The sequence below is a fragment of the Macrobrachium rosenbergii genome, chromosome 6 (assembly GCF_040412425.1).
Source record: "Macrobrachium rosenbergii isolate ZJJX-2024 chromosome 6, ASM4041242v1, whole genome shotgun sequence".
Classification (NCBI taxonomy): domain Eukaryota; kingdom Metazoa; phylum Arthropoda; class Malacostraca; order Decapoda; family Palaemonidae; genus Macrobrachium; species Macrobrachium rosenbergii.
This window is the reverse complement of record NC_089746.1, coordinates 41,201,512-41,215,437: the sequence shown is the minus strand read 5'-3', so window position 1 is coordinate 41,215,437 and position 13,926 is coordinate 41,201,512.

Genomic DNA, 13,926 nt, shown 5'->3' with positions numbered 1-13,926 from the left:
CAGTTGGCAGAAGAGGATCGTCGTGCAAACGGTCGAAAGCTCCAAATTTTATGATTTTTGTATTTTCATAAATACAGTCTTACTCATATACATAACTGTTGATTTTTACTTATTATTTTCGGTCACAGTAAAGTGATGCACCATTGAAAATTGTTTCATAGTGCAACGGCGAGGGTTTCCACCTGTTACACTTGTAAAACCTTTCAGCACTGAATGGCCTCGTAGGTCCCAGCACTTGGCCTTTGGCCCAGATTTTACATTCCATTTCATTCCATAATCATAAGACAAGTTTCGGCCTCACACGGCAGGCGACTTGAGTAGTAGAATCCTCCAGACACTTGACTTCGCGAACAATACTGTCTTTTTATCGCTTGGTCTGCAGTGCACTCATCCCTGAGATTAAAAAAAAAAAGGCAAGAAAGCAGTCGGCTCTTGTAAAACCACTTTTCTCTTTGTGAGCAGCCAGGGAATACGTAGAATTTTTGCTTGAACCATTTTTATTTGCATATGTATGATCTGCATAAGTATGTTCGACCTTAATAGAAAGTTCTTACTTTCGTTTGAGGATTGAAGTATTTCTTTTACTCTCCTGATTCTGAAGAGTCTTTTCCTGTGTGGAAATCATTACACGTATAATTATCTCAAAACTAATTTTCTTTACTCCACTTACATATTTACTTCAAGAATACTACCTATCACTGTATATTTATCTTCGTGTCTAAAACTGTGCTTAAACCTTTTCTTTGATAACTGCTTTTGTAGTCTGATAATATCCAACAAACAAAACAGCTAATTATGTTTTTAGTTTAGAAATTCATCCCATTTCTTTACCTTTGTTGTCTGTCCTATTTCGGGACAAAAGATAGAGTGTAGGTTTTTTATCATTTTTGTTTCTGATACTGAAGACTCAAGTAATGTACTTAATTAGTTTTGCCCTTATTATTTTTCTCATGTTTTGATAAATCGTAACAGGCCGAAGGGTATCAAGCTATGTTCTTCCTTACTTATGCTTTTTTATTTTTCAGAACCAAACTTCTAATGTTCATAAGGGTACCAACACAATTAATACAACTAGTTATATATATATATATGAATATATATATATATATATATATATATATATATATATATATATATATATATATATATATATATATATATATATATATATATATATATATATATATATATATATATATAATATATGTATATATATATATATATATATATATATATATATATATATATATATATATATATATATATATATATATATATATATGTATATAATTTCTTTAGACAGTCACTCTGATTTTGTTTGTTTGTGTGTGTGCGCGTGTGTTATTAACACGGAATGCGACTTGACCAGTTGAATCCTCCAAAAACCAGACTTCATGGACAATACTATGTTCTATCGCTTGGTCTGTAGTGCACTCAGCCACGAGATACAAAAAAAAAGGCAATTGGGTCTTGCAAAACCGCTTTTCTCCTCGTGAGCGTCAGGGGAATACGTACAATTTTTTCTTGAATAATTTTTCTTTTTATGGGTATGTTCTGTATAGGAGTTTCCAACCTTAATTGTGAAATGAGAACTGAAGTATTTCCTTTGTTCTGCCAATCCTGAAAAGTGTTTTCCTGAGTTGAAATCATTTCACTAATGTATTTATCTCATGGCTCTTTTTATACTTCACTTACCTAGTTATTTCAAGACTACTACTTATTACTTTACGTTTATATTTATTTTCATATCTAAAACTGTGCCTAAGTCGTATCTTTGATAGCTTCTTTTGTAGTATGATAGTATCCAACAAATAAAGCAACTTATTTTTTGAGCTTAGAAATTCTCCCATATATATATATATATATATATATATATATATATATATATATATATATATATATATATATATATACATAATAAAGTGTGTGTCTTTTGTGTGTGTGTGTATACACACACACATAAAGTGTGTGTGTGTGTACCTGAACGTTCATTTGCAAAAGATGCACTCTTTTATTTAAGCATGTATGCAGTAGACTCAGTAGACTATAAATTTCATAATGTAATGCAAAACTTATTCACTTCTTTTTTAATACCATATACCCAACTGATGAAAATGCTAGTTTGCAATTACCGTATATCTATGATTGATTAATGCATGTAGTGTTGAAAGTGATATCTGCATCAGCTGCATTCATCTATATTGAGCGTTCTCTGTCTTTCTAATAATTGCATTTTTAGAGCCACTGCATTCTGCTAGTAAATCGACGATGTTTGTCGTTCTTTGGAAAGATAAAAAGTTGCAAACTACGTTACTTTTGTTTAGGGAGAATACAATGTAACAGTAACGTATACTTAGAGGAAACCGAGAGTGATAGTACTTAATTTGGAATTTTTAAGATGGATTTTTTATTTTTTATTCATTTTCATTTGTGGAGGCACGTCGAGACCAACCAGATATTGCATCATCAAATGTCCCGAAACTCGATCTTGTACCCAAAAGCTAACTAACATGCGGGAATCACCGGTCGACATGGAGTCAGAAGAAAACCCACATTCTCTACCATTTCCAACTCTGGCTGTATCAGGTACAAGCACAGAGGCCCAGAACATAAACCTTGAGCGATGCCGTAATTGTCAGCGCTTGCTGGACATCAAAGCAAACAATCAAAGTTGCCCCAGCGCTAAATGACAAGACAGGTCCGAGGCAGACAGCGGTTCCCTTCCCCCAATACGGCTTACATTATCTCGACTGCCATCGGCGTATGAGCCCTCCATGCAGAGTGAAGAGGGTGTACATATACAGTCTCTCTCTCTCTCTCTCTCTCTCTCTTTTTATAACATCCGTGATCCAATTGGCGCGAAAAAGTTTTTAGCCTTTTAGATAAGCAGCTTTAGAGAGGACGGTGCTTCGCCCCCCCACCCCTCTCTCCCCAGGCTTCGGCTCAGTTCTTCTTCTTTCTAATTCCCGTTGGATTTTTATGGGATTTATGGTCTGCTATCTCCCTTGCAGAGATAGTAGGGAAGAGAGAGACGGAAGGGGGATTGAGATCAGGCTAAATTGATGAGAGAGAGAGAGAGAGAGAGAGAGAGAGAGAGAGAGAGAGAGAGAGAGAGAGAGAACTTTTTGTGCAAAAAGAAGCAAAATCTGTTTACGTGTGCGTTCCTGTCTGTACAGTTTACACGTACTTTTCTTCACTGATGTCGGCATTCGCAGATAGTTTGAAGATATATGAACCATCTACTGTTATATACGCCCAAGCTAATAATGTATATTTACTGAACACGTCATAAAATTTAAAAGCTCATGGACACACACACACACATATGTGTGTGTGTGTGAATATATATATATATATATATATATATATATATATATATATATATATATATATATATGTATATATATATATATATATATATATATATATATATATATATATATATATATATATATATATATATATATATATATATATTGTTATGTGTGGGCTTTGGCTAAAGAGTTTTTAATTAATTACTGTAATTTATGTAGCCCTGCTCTGCCGAAGACACACATAAACTGTCAGCTGAAGCTAAAAGTTACTTCAAAAGACAGACAATTACTTAATTGGATTAGGTCACCAGTCAGAACTGTGATTGAATAATTGGATTATTTCTGTATCAAATGAATTACATCAAACCCCCTTCATTACCTACCTAGTCCCAACAAAGAAAGAATGAGCTGTGATAGCGAGGGAATTTCCATGAACCACTTATCCAACGTCGGACACAGTCAATTTTCCCTACTTCAGTTAAAGTATAACGCGACGGTGTTTGTACACTCGCGGCTACCGTACAAAGTTAGTATTGGCAAAGGCTATTTCTCTCCCAAATGATGCTGATATCAAGATCCAAGGCTTGCCTGAAATTTTACTTACACTTGACTTTCCCTAATTCCTACTTACTGCACGGGAATAGCTTATGCAATTTCACTAGACAATGATCTTTATTCATATACTAGGTTTCGTAAAAGAAATACAGTTATATCAGGTTCTCTAGTAAATGGTGGCAAAGGGGAAAAAATGGAAAAATAAGTACAGAAGAAGAGTTACCAGCAATCAGCAATACTTGTCAATTCCAGACTTACTGTTTATGTAGGCCGCCTGTGCACTGCAACTGACGACTGGAATTCTCAAACAATGCATATTGTTGATTGACTTGTTAAAAACAACAGACAGGAAAAGGACAAAGGACAGAGTTGCTCGGAGCACGGATGCGTGCTCTTTTTACGACAGTCTCTCCCGGTGCCAGGTCAGGTCAGGGCTGCTGTTGTTTCTGTCACCAATGCTGGTATTTTTGTAGCCTCTGGCAGTCTGTCTTTGACAAAACATAGCCGAATGCATAGAACTCTCAGGAAAAAGGAAGCTTAAGACCACCTTCAAGCTGACTGCTTGCATACCAGGTCCCTAATGCCAACCTATCCCTTCTGAGTGAATAAGATAGAAATCATCACTAAATCACGTGATATTACCTTTTTGAAAACACAGTCTACCTTCCTGCAACTGCGTTCTGTTAGAATAATATCTCCACTAAAATAATGTAGAGTGGGCAAACAGCAGAATATTTAAATATATATATATATATATATATATATGGGCATATATATATATATATATATATATGTATATATGTATATATATATATATATATATATATATATATATATATATATATATATATATATATATATATATATATATATATATATATATATATTGTTATGATTTATGGATTTGTAGGAAGATTATAACATGGCCTAGTTCTAGCATTTGCTAATAGGGCTGCAAAGTATAAATCAAAAAGTTAGTTGAATTTTGTCAATCAAATAACGTCTTTTCATTCGGGGAGTATTTCTTTAAACAAAAATTCGGATGCAGCATGGGCAGCCCTTCAAGTCCTGTACATGGAATATTTTGAAACTATAATAATAAATGAAATAAAACCTAAAGACATGCTTTGAATGAGATATGTTGATGACATCCTAACATCTTGCGATAATGGGGGGCGGGGGTCAATTTCAACGAATTTCTTTCGAAATTAAATACATTAATGCTTAGCATCAAATTTAAAGTTGAATGGGAAACAGACAACAAAATTCCTTTTCTTGATTTTTTTAATAATTAGAGACATGACAGAATACAAATTTACCATATAAAGAAAACCAGCATTTTCACTTTCATACATTCAGTATTTTAAATATCATGACATTTCTATCAAGATTGGCATAGCCAGCAATTTATTCCTTGGAACTTTACAGATTTGCTCCCAGGATTCCTGGAAAAGGAAGTTGAACTAATCCGTAAGCAGCTGTCATCTTTAAAGTACCCTGACCACATAATTGAGAAAGTGATCCACAAAGCTAACATAATCTTCCACCGTCCCCCTCAAAACAAGACTACAGAGACGCCCAACAATAAAATAAAATTCCCACACCTGGACAGGATTAAGACGTTGACACAGACACTTGGACACTGTAACCCTTTTGCTTTTACCTACCTAAATACCTCAGCCAAATCCCTGATTAATGTCCAACAAAAGCCAGTCCCCAAAGACACAGGGGCATACAAAATCCCTCGACCGTGACCAATCTTATATTGGTTTTACTGGTAAATCACTTCCCCAGAGGTTAATACAACATGAACGTTCAGTTAGGTATTTTTAGCCACATAAATAACCATTATCACAGAATAAACTGGAATTTGTCATGTATAATTTATAGCAGCAATTCTTGGTTCAAAAGCCAGATGATAGAATCAGCTTTGATTAAACAAAGAAATACGATGAACCTCTCAAAAGATAAAATTTTCCTCCAACCAGTGATCAAGAAGATTAAAGAGAAATAATTGTCAACTGGAGTGACATAACAACTGACCTTTGGATCTCTTGGTACAAATACCGCTTTTCTGTAACTTCTTATTCATTACCTGCCTGAAGAGAGAGACAGCTGGTCTATGGAATATAGTATTAACATTCTACATTTTGGCATTTCTATGGGCTTCTTATATTAGATAGAATTCTGTTTTAACAGAAAAAAGAAAAAAATATATACACGTGTGTGTATGTGTATGATTATAATCACTTTTGTATGTGATATATTTATCACACATTACCACAGGTCTCTTATTTTTCACCTGTGGTAATGTGTGATATATATATGTATGTATGTATGTATATATATATATATATATATATATATATATATATATATGTGTGTGTGTGTGTGTGTATTATATATGTAGATATGTATGGATATATATTTAGTAAACTGCTTTATTTTAACAATGAGAATTGATACAGAATTATAGTTTTTAACCAAGAAATACATTTAGTTATAAATTTGGTGCCGATAATGATGCAGACCTAAGGCGAAAACTCGTAATGAATTGCGGCGGCAATATCATTAATTAGAATTAATCAGGGTTTTGTTATGGTTAATTAAAGTTGATCTGGAATTTCTACGAACGTTTTAGCTATGAATAAATAATGTAAAACTTGCGGTGTTATTTAAATTAGAATTGTTACACGAGTAAATATTATGCAAGAGTGGAAGAAGAAATGATTTAATTCGTTATGCTCTTCCTTTCTCTCTCTCTCTCTTTTTTTAATTGAATTTCCCCACCAGTTCTCTTGTATATCCAGCATCAGGAAAATAGAGAGGGACGCATCTAAAACGTTTAATTTTCAATTTCCGATGCATTTCCTATATATTCGCCACTTACTGATTCGTTGATCTTCCTCGGTAATTCAATTCCTTTATTAACTTTCCCCTACTCGAAGTGGATTTTAATGTTTATACATAGTTGGGCAATATTATTCTTTGTTTACCATTGCATCTTGAAAACAAATTTTCAATGCAGCATTTGCAATGCAAAGGATATAACTGTCTCTCTGTTGATTTTTGTCTAAATTTTTTTCCATGCGTCAAACAATCAGAACTCCTTGTACTATTATAACTTAGCAACTCTGACCATTTTCCAGGCAACTCATGGATAGGTAACGTTCAGTAACGCAGCTTGTCTGCCATTGCTCACATCTTTGTTTAGATCATCCAGCGTTCGGTGATTCCCAAAATCATTTTGAAACTTAACTATTATAAAATGCGCCGAAGTTTCTACGGTGCAATATAGTTTTCTGTACAGCTTATAATGCTGTATGAAACTCTCAGCCACGGCCCATGAAGCTCAGCCGGCTGTGATGACCTGTGATGTTTGCGGTGCCATACGCACGATCATGACTAACTTTAACCTTAAACAAAATAAAAAATACTGAGGCTAGAGGGCTGCAATTTGGTATGTTTGATGATTGGGGGATGGATGATCAACATACCAATTTGCAGCCCTCTAGCCTTAGTAATTTTTAAGATCTGAGGGCGGACAGAGAAAGTGCGGACGGACAGAAAAAACCATCTCGGTAGTTTTCATTTACAGAAAACTAACAAATAAAAAATGCGCCGAAGTTTCTTCGGCGCTATCGCGTTTTCTGTACAGTGTGTAATGCTGTATGAGCCGTGGCTCATGAAGTTCTCAGCCACAGCTCGGTGGTGGCCTGTCTTATAGCGTTGCCAGACGCACGATTATGGCTAACTTTAACTTTAAATAAAATAAAAGCTACTGAGGCTAGATGGTTTAGCTCATATCCTCGTCCTCAAGTGCTTCTTCTCTTTATGGCTCACCTATTTGTTAATGGTCGACTGTGTTTAAGTTGGCAGGGTGTACCATCACTGTCACTAAATCCTACTTTCTGCATAAACGACATGAAATTGATCAGTGGTTGACCCTGAAAACTTGCTGACATATCAAGAGAAAATTGCGAGCTGGTTATTGTCATAACGGACGACGAATCTTCAATCTACGAAACTTAAGCTGTCTGACATTCGTGAGGTCATGTGTTGTAAAGTATTACGATTACTTGTAGCTACCATTACTAAAACTATGTAAGGCATATTTTGGGCCAACTAGTGGTGTAAAACATTAGATTCTGCCAGTTATCACATAAATTATTAGACTTATGGCTTAGGAAAATGGGAAACTCTTCGGGCATTACCATATTGTATGTCTACATTTTAATCAGAAGTTTTGATTTACTGAATCGTGAAAAATGCTTTAAGTGCCCTGAAGGGAAAGCACCCCATTTGGGGGAAAAGAAAACGAAAGTAAAGCATAAAGAAAAAGAAAAATAAAATCAATAAGGCAAATTACAAGTCAACTATGAGGTGAAACTTATATCAGAAAGACAATAATTGCACCAAGTCTGAACTTCTGAAATTCCAACGATTCAGCTACAGGCATGGAAGGTCATTCCACAATTTGGTCACAGCAAGAATAAAGTTTCGTAAAAACTGTATGGTGTTAAACCTCACAGAGGAAAAAGTAAGACTTTTAGACTTAACTCCGTGGTATATTCTTGGAAGATCAAATGGAAAGGATGATCGGAGCTATGACAGATATATGCTGCATACATATTAAGCTAACTGAACGATGGCACCATAGTTTAGTATCAAGATCATGACTAAGAAATTTAACAGAAACCGTGTTTTTGTTGAAATATTTAAGATGCAAGACAGCTGTTAAAGACCAAACAGGGGAATAGCACGGGAAATAATGCAGAGTAAAAGAATGAAAACTTTTTTCCAATAGGAAGGTCTCTAAAGTCAGTATACATCAATTTTTTGTGGAAATGAAGAAGGGATAGACTGGATATGATTATCGAGTGCGAATTTGCAATCAAGAATGATACCTATAATTTTAAATGAGTCACCAGTAGTTAAAGGAAGACTGTCAACGAGATGGTCTGTAAGAAGGGGATTTAATGTGCAACCCCTTCTAACATTGCTTTGAGTTTTGTTAGGATTTACCGTCATCCTTATGCACTAATGTTTTCTGAATCTCAGTTATTAGATTCAGCATCCATTGGCGTACACTCTGATGGGATCAATGCAAAGGGATTAATGTCATCTGTGTGAGCAGTAAACTTGTTTTCAAGGCCAAACCACATATCGTATATAATGATATAAAAAGTAATGGGTTATCAACGCTAGCCCGAGGAGCATCAGAGATTACATTATTGTAATCACTATAGTGCCCACCAGCAATTACTCCTTGCTATTTCATTTTTTCATTTTCAGATTCATCATGGAGAGAGAGAGAGAGAGAGAGAGAGAGAGAGAGAGAGAGAGAGAGAGAGAGAGAGAGAGAGAGAGCGTAATAAGAAACTAGAACAAGTGCATCAGCAAATCGAGAAAATTATTAACTAAATGAGATACCGGGTTTGTAATCAAAATAAAATCTGTTTCTGTTTGAGATCTCTTCAAAATGTTTCGTTTCACTTACAAACAGAGGCCTATTTCAAATCATTTATGGTCTTCAAGTACCTGATACAAAGTACTTGCATATAGACCGACCTGAAAATTTGTCTGACTTATATTTTAATACTTTGTCACTTCTAATATATTACGACATGGAATTACTCGAACTTCAAGTGAAAAAAAAAAAATTCATGTAGGAGATTCTTTAAGGAAAAGTATAGATAGTGGGATAAGTTTCTGAGTTATATGAGAGAGAGAGAGAGAGAGAGAGAGAGAGAGAGAGAGAGAGAGAGAGAGAGAGAGAGAGATGCCAAACTGGAAGTGAGGTGCGCCATCCGTATAACTCAGTTTCTGGGTAATTAAACCAAAAGTAAGTCCTTCGGGAGAAAGAGATTCATAGGATGATGTAACCGAGGGGAAGAAAAAGGCGGGGGGCAATAAGAGAATTACGAGTCTTAGGGAGGCTTTCTCTCTCTCTCTCTCTCTCTCTCTCTCTCTCTCTCTCTCTCTCTCTTGAGCCTCTGGAAACCTTCAGGGATTTTGGGACCTGGTCCGATGTCTGCCAGCGAAGGCCGGCTTTGTATGGTTCGCTGGTGTTGCTTTGACAAGGACGCTCGTACAAACGCAGCGACATAGAAATCCCTTAACAATGGAATTCCCCCCCTCCCCTTTTTTTTTTGTAAAAGCCGTAGCCTTTACTCGTAGTTGCTGCGTAGCGTGTGAAGTTTATGTTATTACTTGTATTTAGTGGCACTTACTACGTCGTACTGGTCTTGATTTATAAACACGTATCGTATAATCGGAAAGTTAGCTGAAGCTGTGTAGTTAAAGCAGTTACATCTGATGAATTAAAGTAAAAAATATTTATTGCAAATTTAAAGTAATAGGTATATTGTGTAAACATTTAAAGCAATAAATATATTTTGTAAATTTTTTAAAATAATAAACATTTTGTGAAACCCTTCCCAGGTTTAAGTTTATTAATTTCTTTTAGAGCCAGTGACATTCTATAAACTGAAAAGACTTTTAATTATAGTAACAAAACAAAACAGTGAGACCTGAATGCCAAAACTGACGTCAAACTGGAGCCAGAGTATTATGCAACGCATCTTGTCAGGATATAAGAGTGTGGAAAGTAATTGGCAAATCTTGAGAGATTTAATAAAGTTTCTTCCTGTGGAACTTTTCTTGGTATTCCTTTTTAAAAAAAATTTCTTTGCAATCTGCAAGAACATATTGAAACATTTGTCAATACGAAATTCAAATTCATGCTGAAATGAAGATGATCATTGAATTTTTTTAAACATTTTATTTCTTTTCGTCTAAATGTATTTTATTTTTTAGATTGACGTCATAACCACAGTGTAGAACAAGGTAAAATGAAGCCATTGAAAAAAAAGTACGGTTCCTGTATTAGGGTTTCAGAAATTTTCCTGACTACTCACCTTTAAAGGGTGTTGTAAGAAAAAAAGATATAATATCGGGTAGCAATATTGCTAAGAGCAATTTAAAAGGGTCTCAGTGAGATGAAACATTAAAGCTGACCTCAGGTGGCCTCTTACAATAGCTTCAATAATGTCTTAATTGTGCTTACAAGTCAGGCCTTGGAATGATGGGGAGGCAGCCGAAGTATCTATATTTTGCTTCGCTATGTTATGATAATATGTGAGACAGTTATGATAGGAGGCTTTCTTTTTTTTCTTCCCCTCTCCTTCTCTCCACATGTCTTGCGAGAGGACCGGGAGAACCATTTTCTTTCATAGCACCTTTTTCAGGAGGATGAGCTGACACATCTGTTCTTCTGGAACAGACCATTAGGCTCAGATTTCTTCAGGGGTAGACGTTGCAGCTCCTTGAATTTGGTCGCTTATAAATACACCAGTAGGTTTGGGCATTTGTACTGGATTCTCGTGTGAGCCAATAAGTGGAAACCCCTTTGGGGATAGTGCCGTCAGCGCACCTATTACTTAAAGTTTTTTTGCAGAGTCCTCTCGGACCCTAGCTGCAACCCATTTCATTCCTTTTACTGTATCTCCGTTCATATCCTCTTTCTTTCATCTTACTTTCCACCCTCTTCTGACAATTGTTATTAGTATAACTGCGAGATTTTCTTTTGTTACACCTTTAAAGCTTTTTCATTCTCAAATTTCTTTTTCAGCACTGAATGACCTCGTAGGTCCCAGCGCTTGGCTTATGGCCTAAATTTTATATTTCCTTCATTCATTCAATAAATGGGACCTTTAGTGTAGGTAACCATGGGAGCAGTGTACTCTTGTTTGGGATGAGTAAGGAATTACTACTGACAGGGACAATTCCTTCTGAAACTCTGCAGCCGGCAGCGAATTCTCGTTCTGTAGAGAGATGGGAAGTAGGGAAATATGCAAATCAGGGATTTGAGTTAGGTACTGGCGGATGTACTGTAGAAGGTCCGCAGTCGTTTTCTATACTCTCGTTGTTCACGTAAGGTCACATGCAAAAAGAGAGAGAGAGAGAGAGAGAGAGAGAAATGACAGTGATTAATCGACATCACAAGTATATATTTCTGTATTATATAGTCTTGCTGGAGAATGTTCTGAAAAATTAGAATTGATTAGACAATTATTTTTCAAGTTTGTTTTCGTTTCCATTTCTCAGAAGGCTAAAAAAAGCATCTTCACAGATACGGATTCAAAATTCAGGATCTATGAATCATTGAAGTTTTCGACTGATTTGTCTCTAAACCTTAAATCTTCCGTTCAGTAATTCACAGGACCTTTGTGAGATTTTTTCTCTTGAAGAATGGAGAAGACGAATTGAATAAAACCTGGAAGGGTCTTGGAGCCTGTACATATTTTGGCCTCGTCACAAAATAAGGGAAATGCAATTGAAGAGATAGAGCGAGATTAGATAAATATATTTAGGCCAATTTTTAAAATTTATTATTACATGTCATTTGTGTCATTGAACGATTCGTAAAATGAAGAGATTGATTAGAAATTTAAGAAGTCTCGAGTAACTACAAGTTTCATAGTAGTTGGAAGCAGTAAAAGCAGCCAAATATCCCTTTATTTGCACGTGGCCATTTCATGCTTACAAATATTCAAACGCGAGTAATATCGAATTCACTTCACCTTGGGAATTGCATACACCTGAGGGGTGTGAAAATAACGGGGTGTAAAAAAACCAGGTGGTGAAAAATAACAAGGGGTTAAAATAACAGGGGTTTAAAAAAAGCGGTAAAAAAATTGAGGGTAAAAAATAATTGGTAAAAAGGATAAAAAATAACGAGTAAAAAAACACAGGGGTAAAAAATAAGGGGATTTCACAAACTAATGACGGATGGCTGTCTCTAGCTTCTTTTCATACCAATGTCTTTCAGCTTGTTGGTCATAATGGCTGTTCAGGTGTGGTGGGAAATAATCCTAATTTTCCCAAATACTAGAATTCATGTCACGAATAAAGAGGTTAATTGTTCATACTTTGGCTGATAACAAAAGGAACTGTGAAGCAGCAATGAAGGGAAAAACATGCTTATTCCTTTTACAAACTGAAGGTATTAGTTCCATTAAAATGAATCTCGGATCTAACCTAGATGTTTCATTCACCCACTCAGTATTCCTCTGCTTTAAATTTATAAGATGACAAATTTGTAAAAACTGACATTCTGCCAATAAGTACTGCAGTTCTATTTCTGGATACTCTTTATTCAGTCAGGGAAATGATTAAAGAGAATGCAGTACGATCTCTGATGAAATGTATTTCCTGCTTCTTGTCTTCGTGAGTCCACGTCACTAATTAGATGCAGAGTTAATCATCTAATTAAGCCGACGAGAAGCGCCGCCTGCGAAAATATTCAAATTTGTTTGCGCACGAATTTATACATTTAATCACTTTTTCATTTCTTTTGAATTTCGTTGTAAACTGATGTCACGCATACATTCATCAGGGATAGACTTTTATATCTGTTAGAATCTAAAGTAGTTTCCTTTTTATGAAATGTAGAGAACGGTGGAAAAAGTGCAGAAGTTAGCTTTATTGAAATGTTTGAATGTTGCAAGAGACGAATGACTTTTCTTTATCAGTTCAAGAGAACCGGATCAGGTGGAAAATTTAGCTACGCTAAATGCTCCAGTAAAGACGTATTGGTGTTATTTATGTAAACTATTCGTCATTGTTAGTATTACAGTAATACAACGATGATTATAAATGAATTATTTGTATTTATTTTAAGGAAAACAAAGAAATCTTTAAAATTTGTTAGAATCTTGCGATGTTGGCAGGGAATCATTTCAGTCTTAATAACAAATGTTAAGACTTAAAGTTTTGGAATATTATTAGATTAATGATTAATCAGTTGATTTTGCCAGGTTATGAAACTGGGACCAAAGATTCGCAATGATGAATTTTTTAAAAGAAAAAACTGTATAACACATATGCTTTACTCTGAAACGCATGTATATAATAAATACATTTGCTCGTTTCATGCATACAAAAAAAAATTAAAGATTAAAAAGAATCATTTTCAGTCTTAAATAACAAATGAACGCTAAGACTTGTTCATCATTTACTTGGATTTTATATTTTGTCTATCAAGAGCAAATGA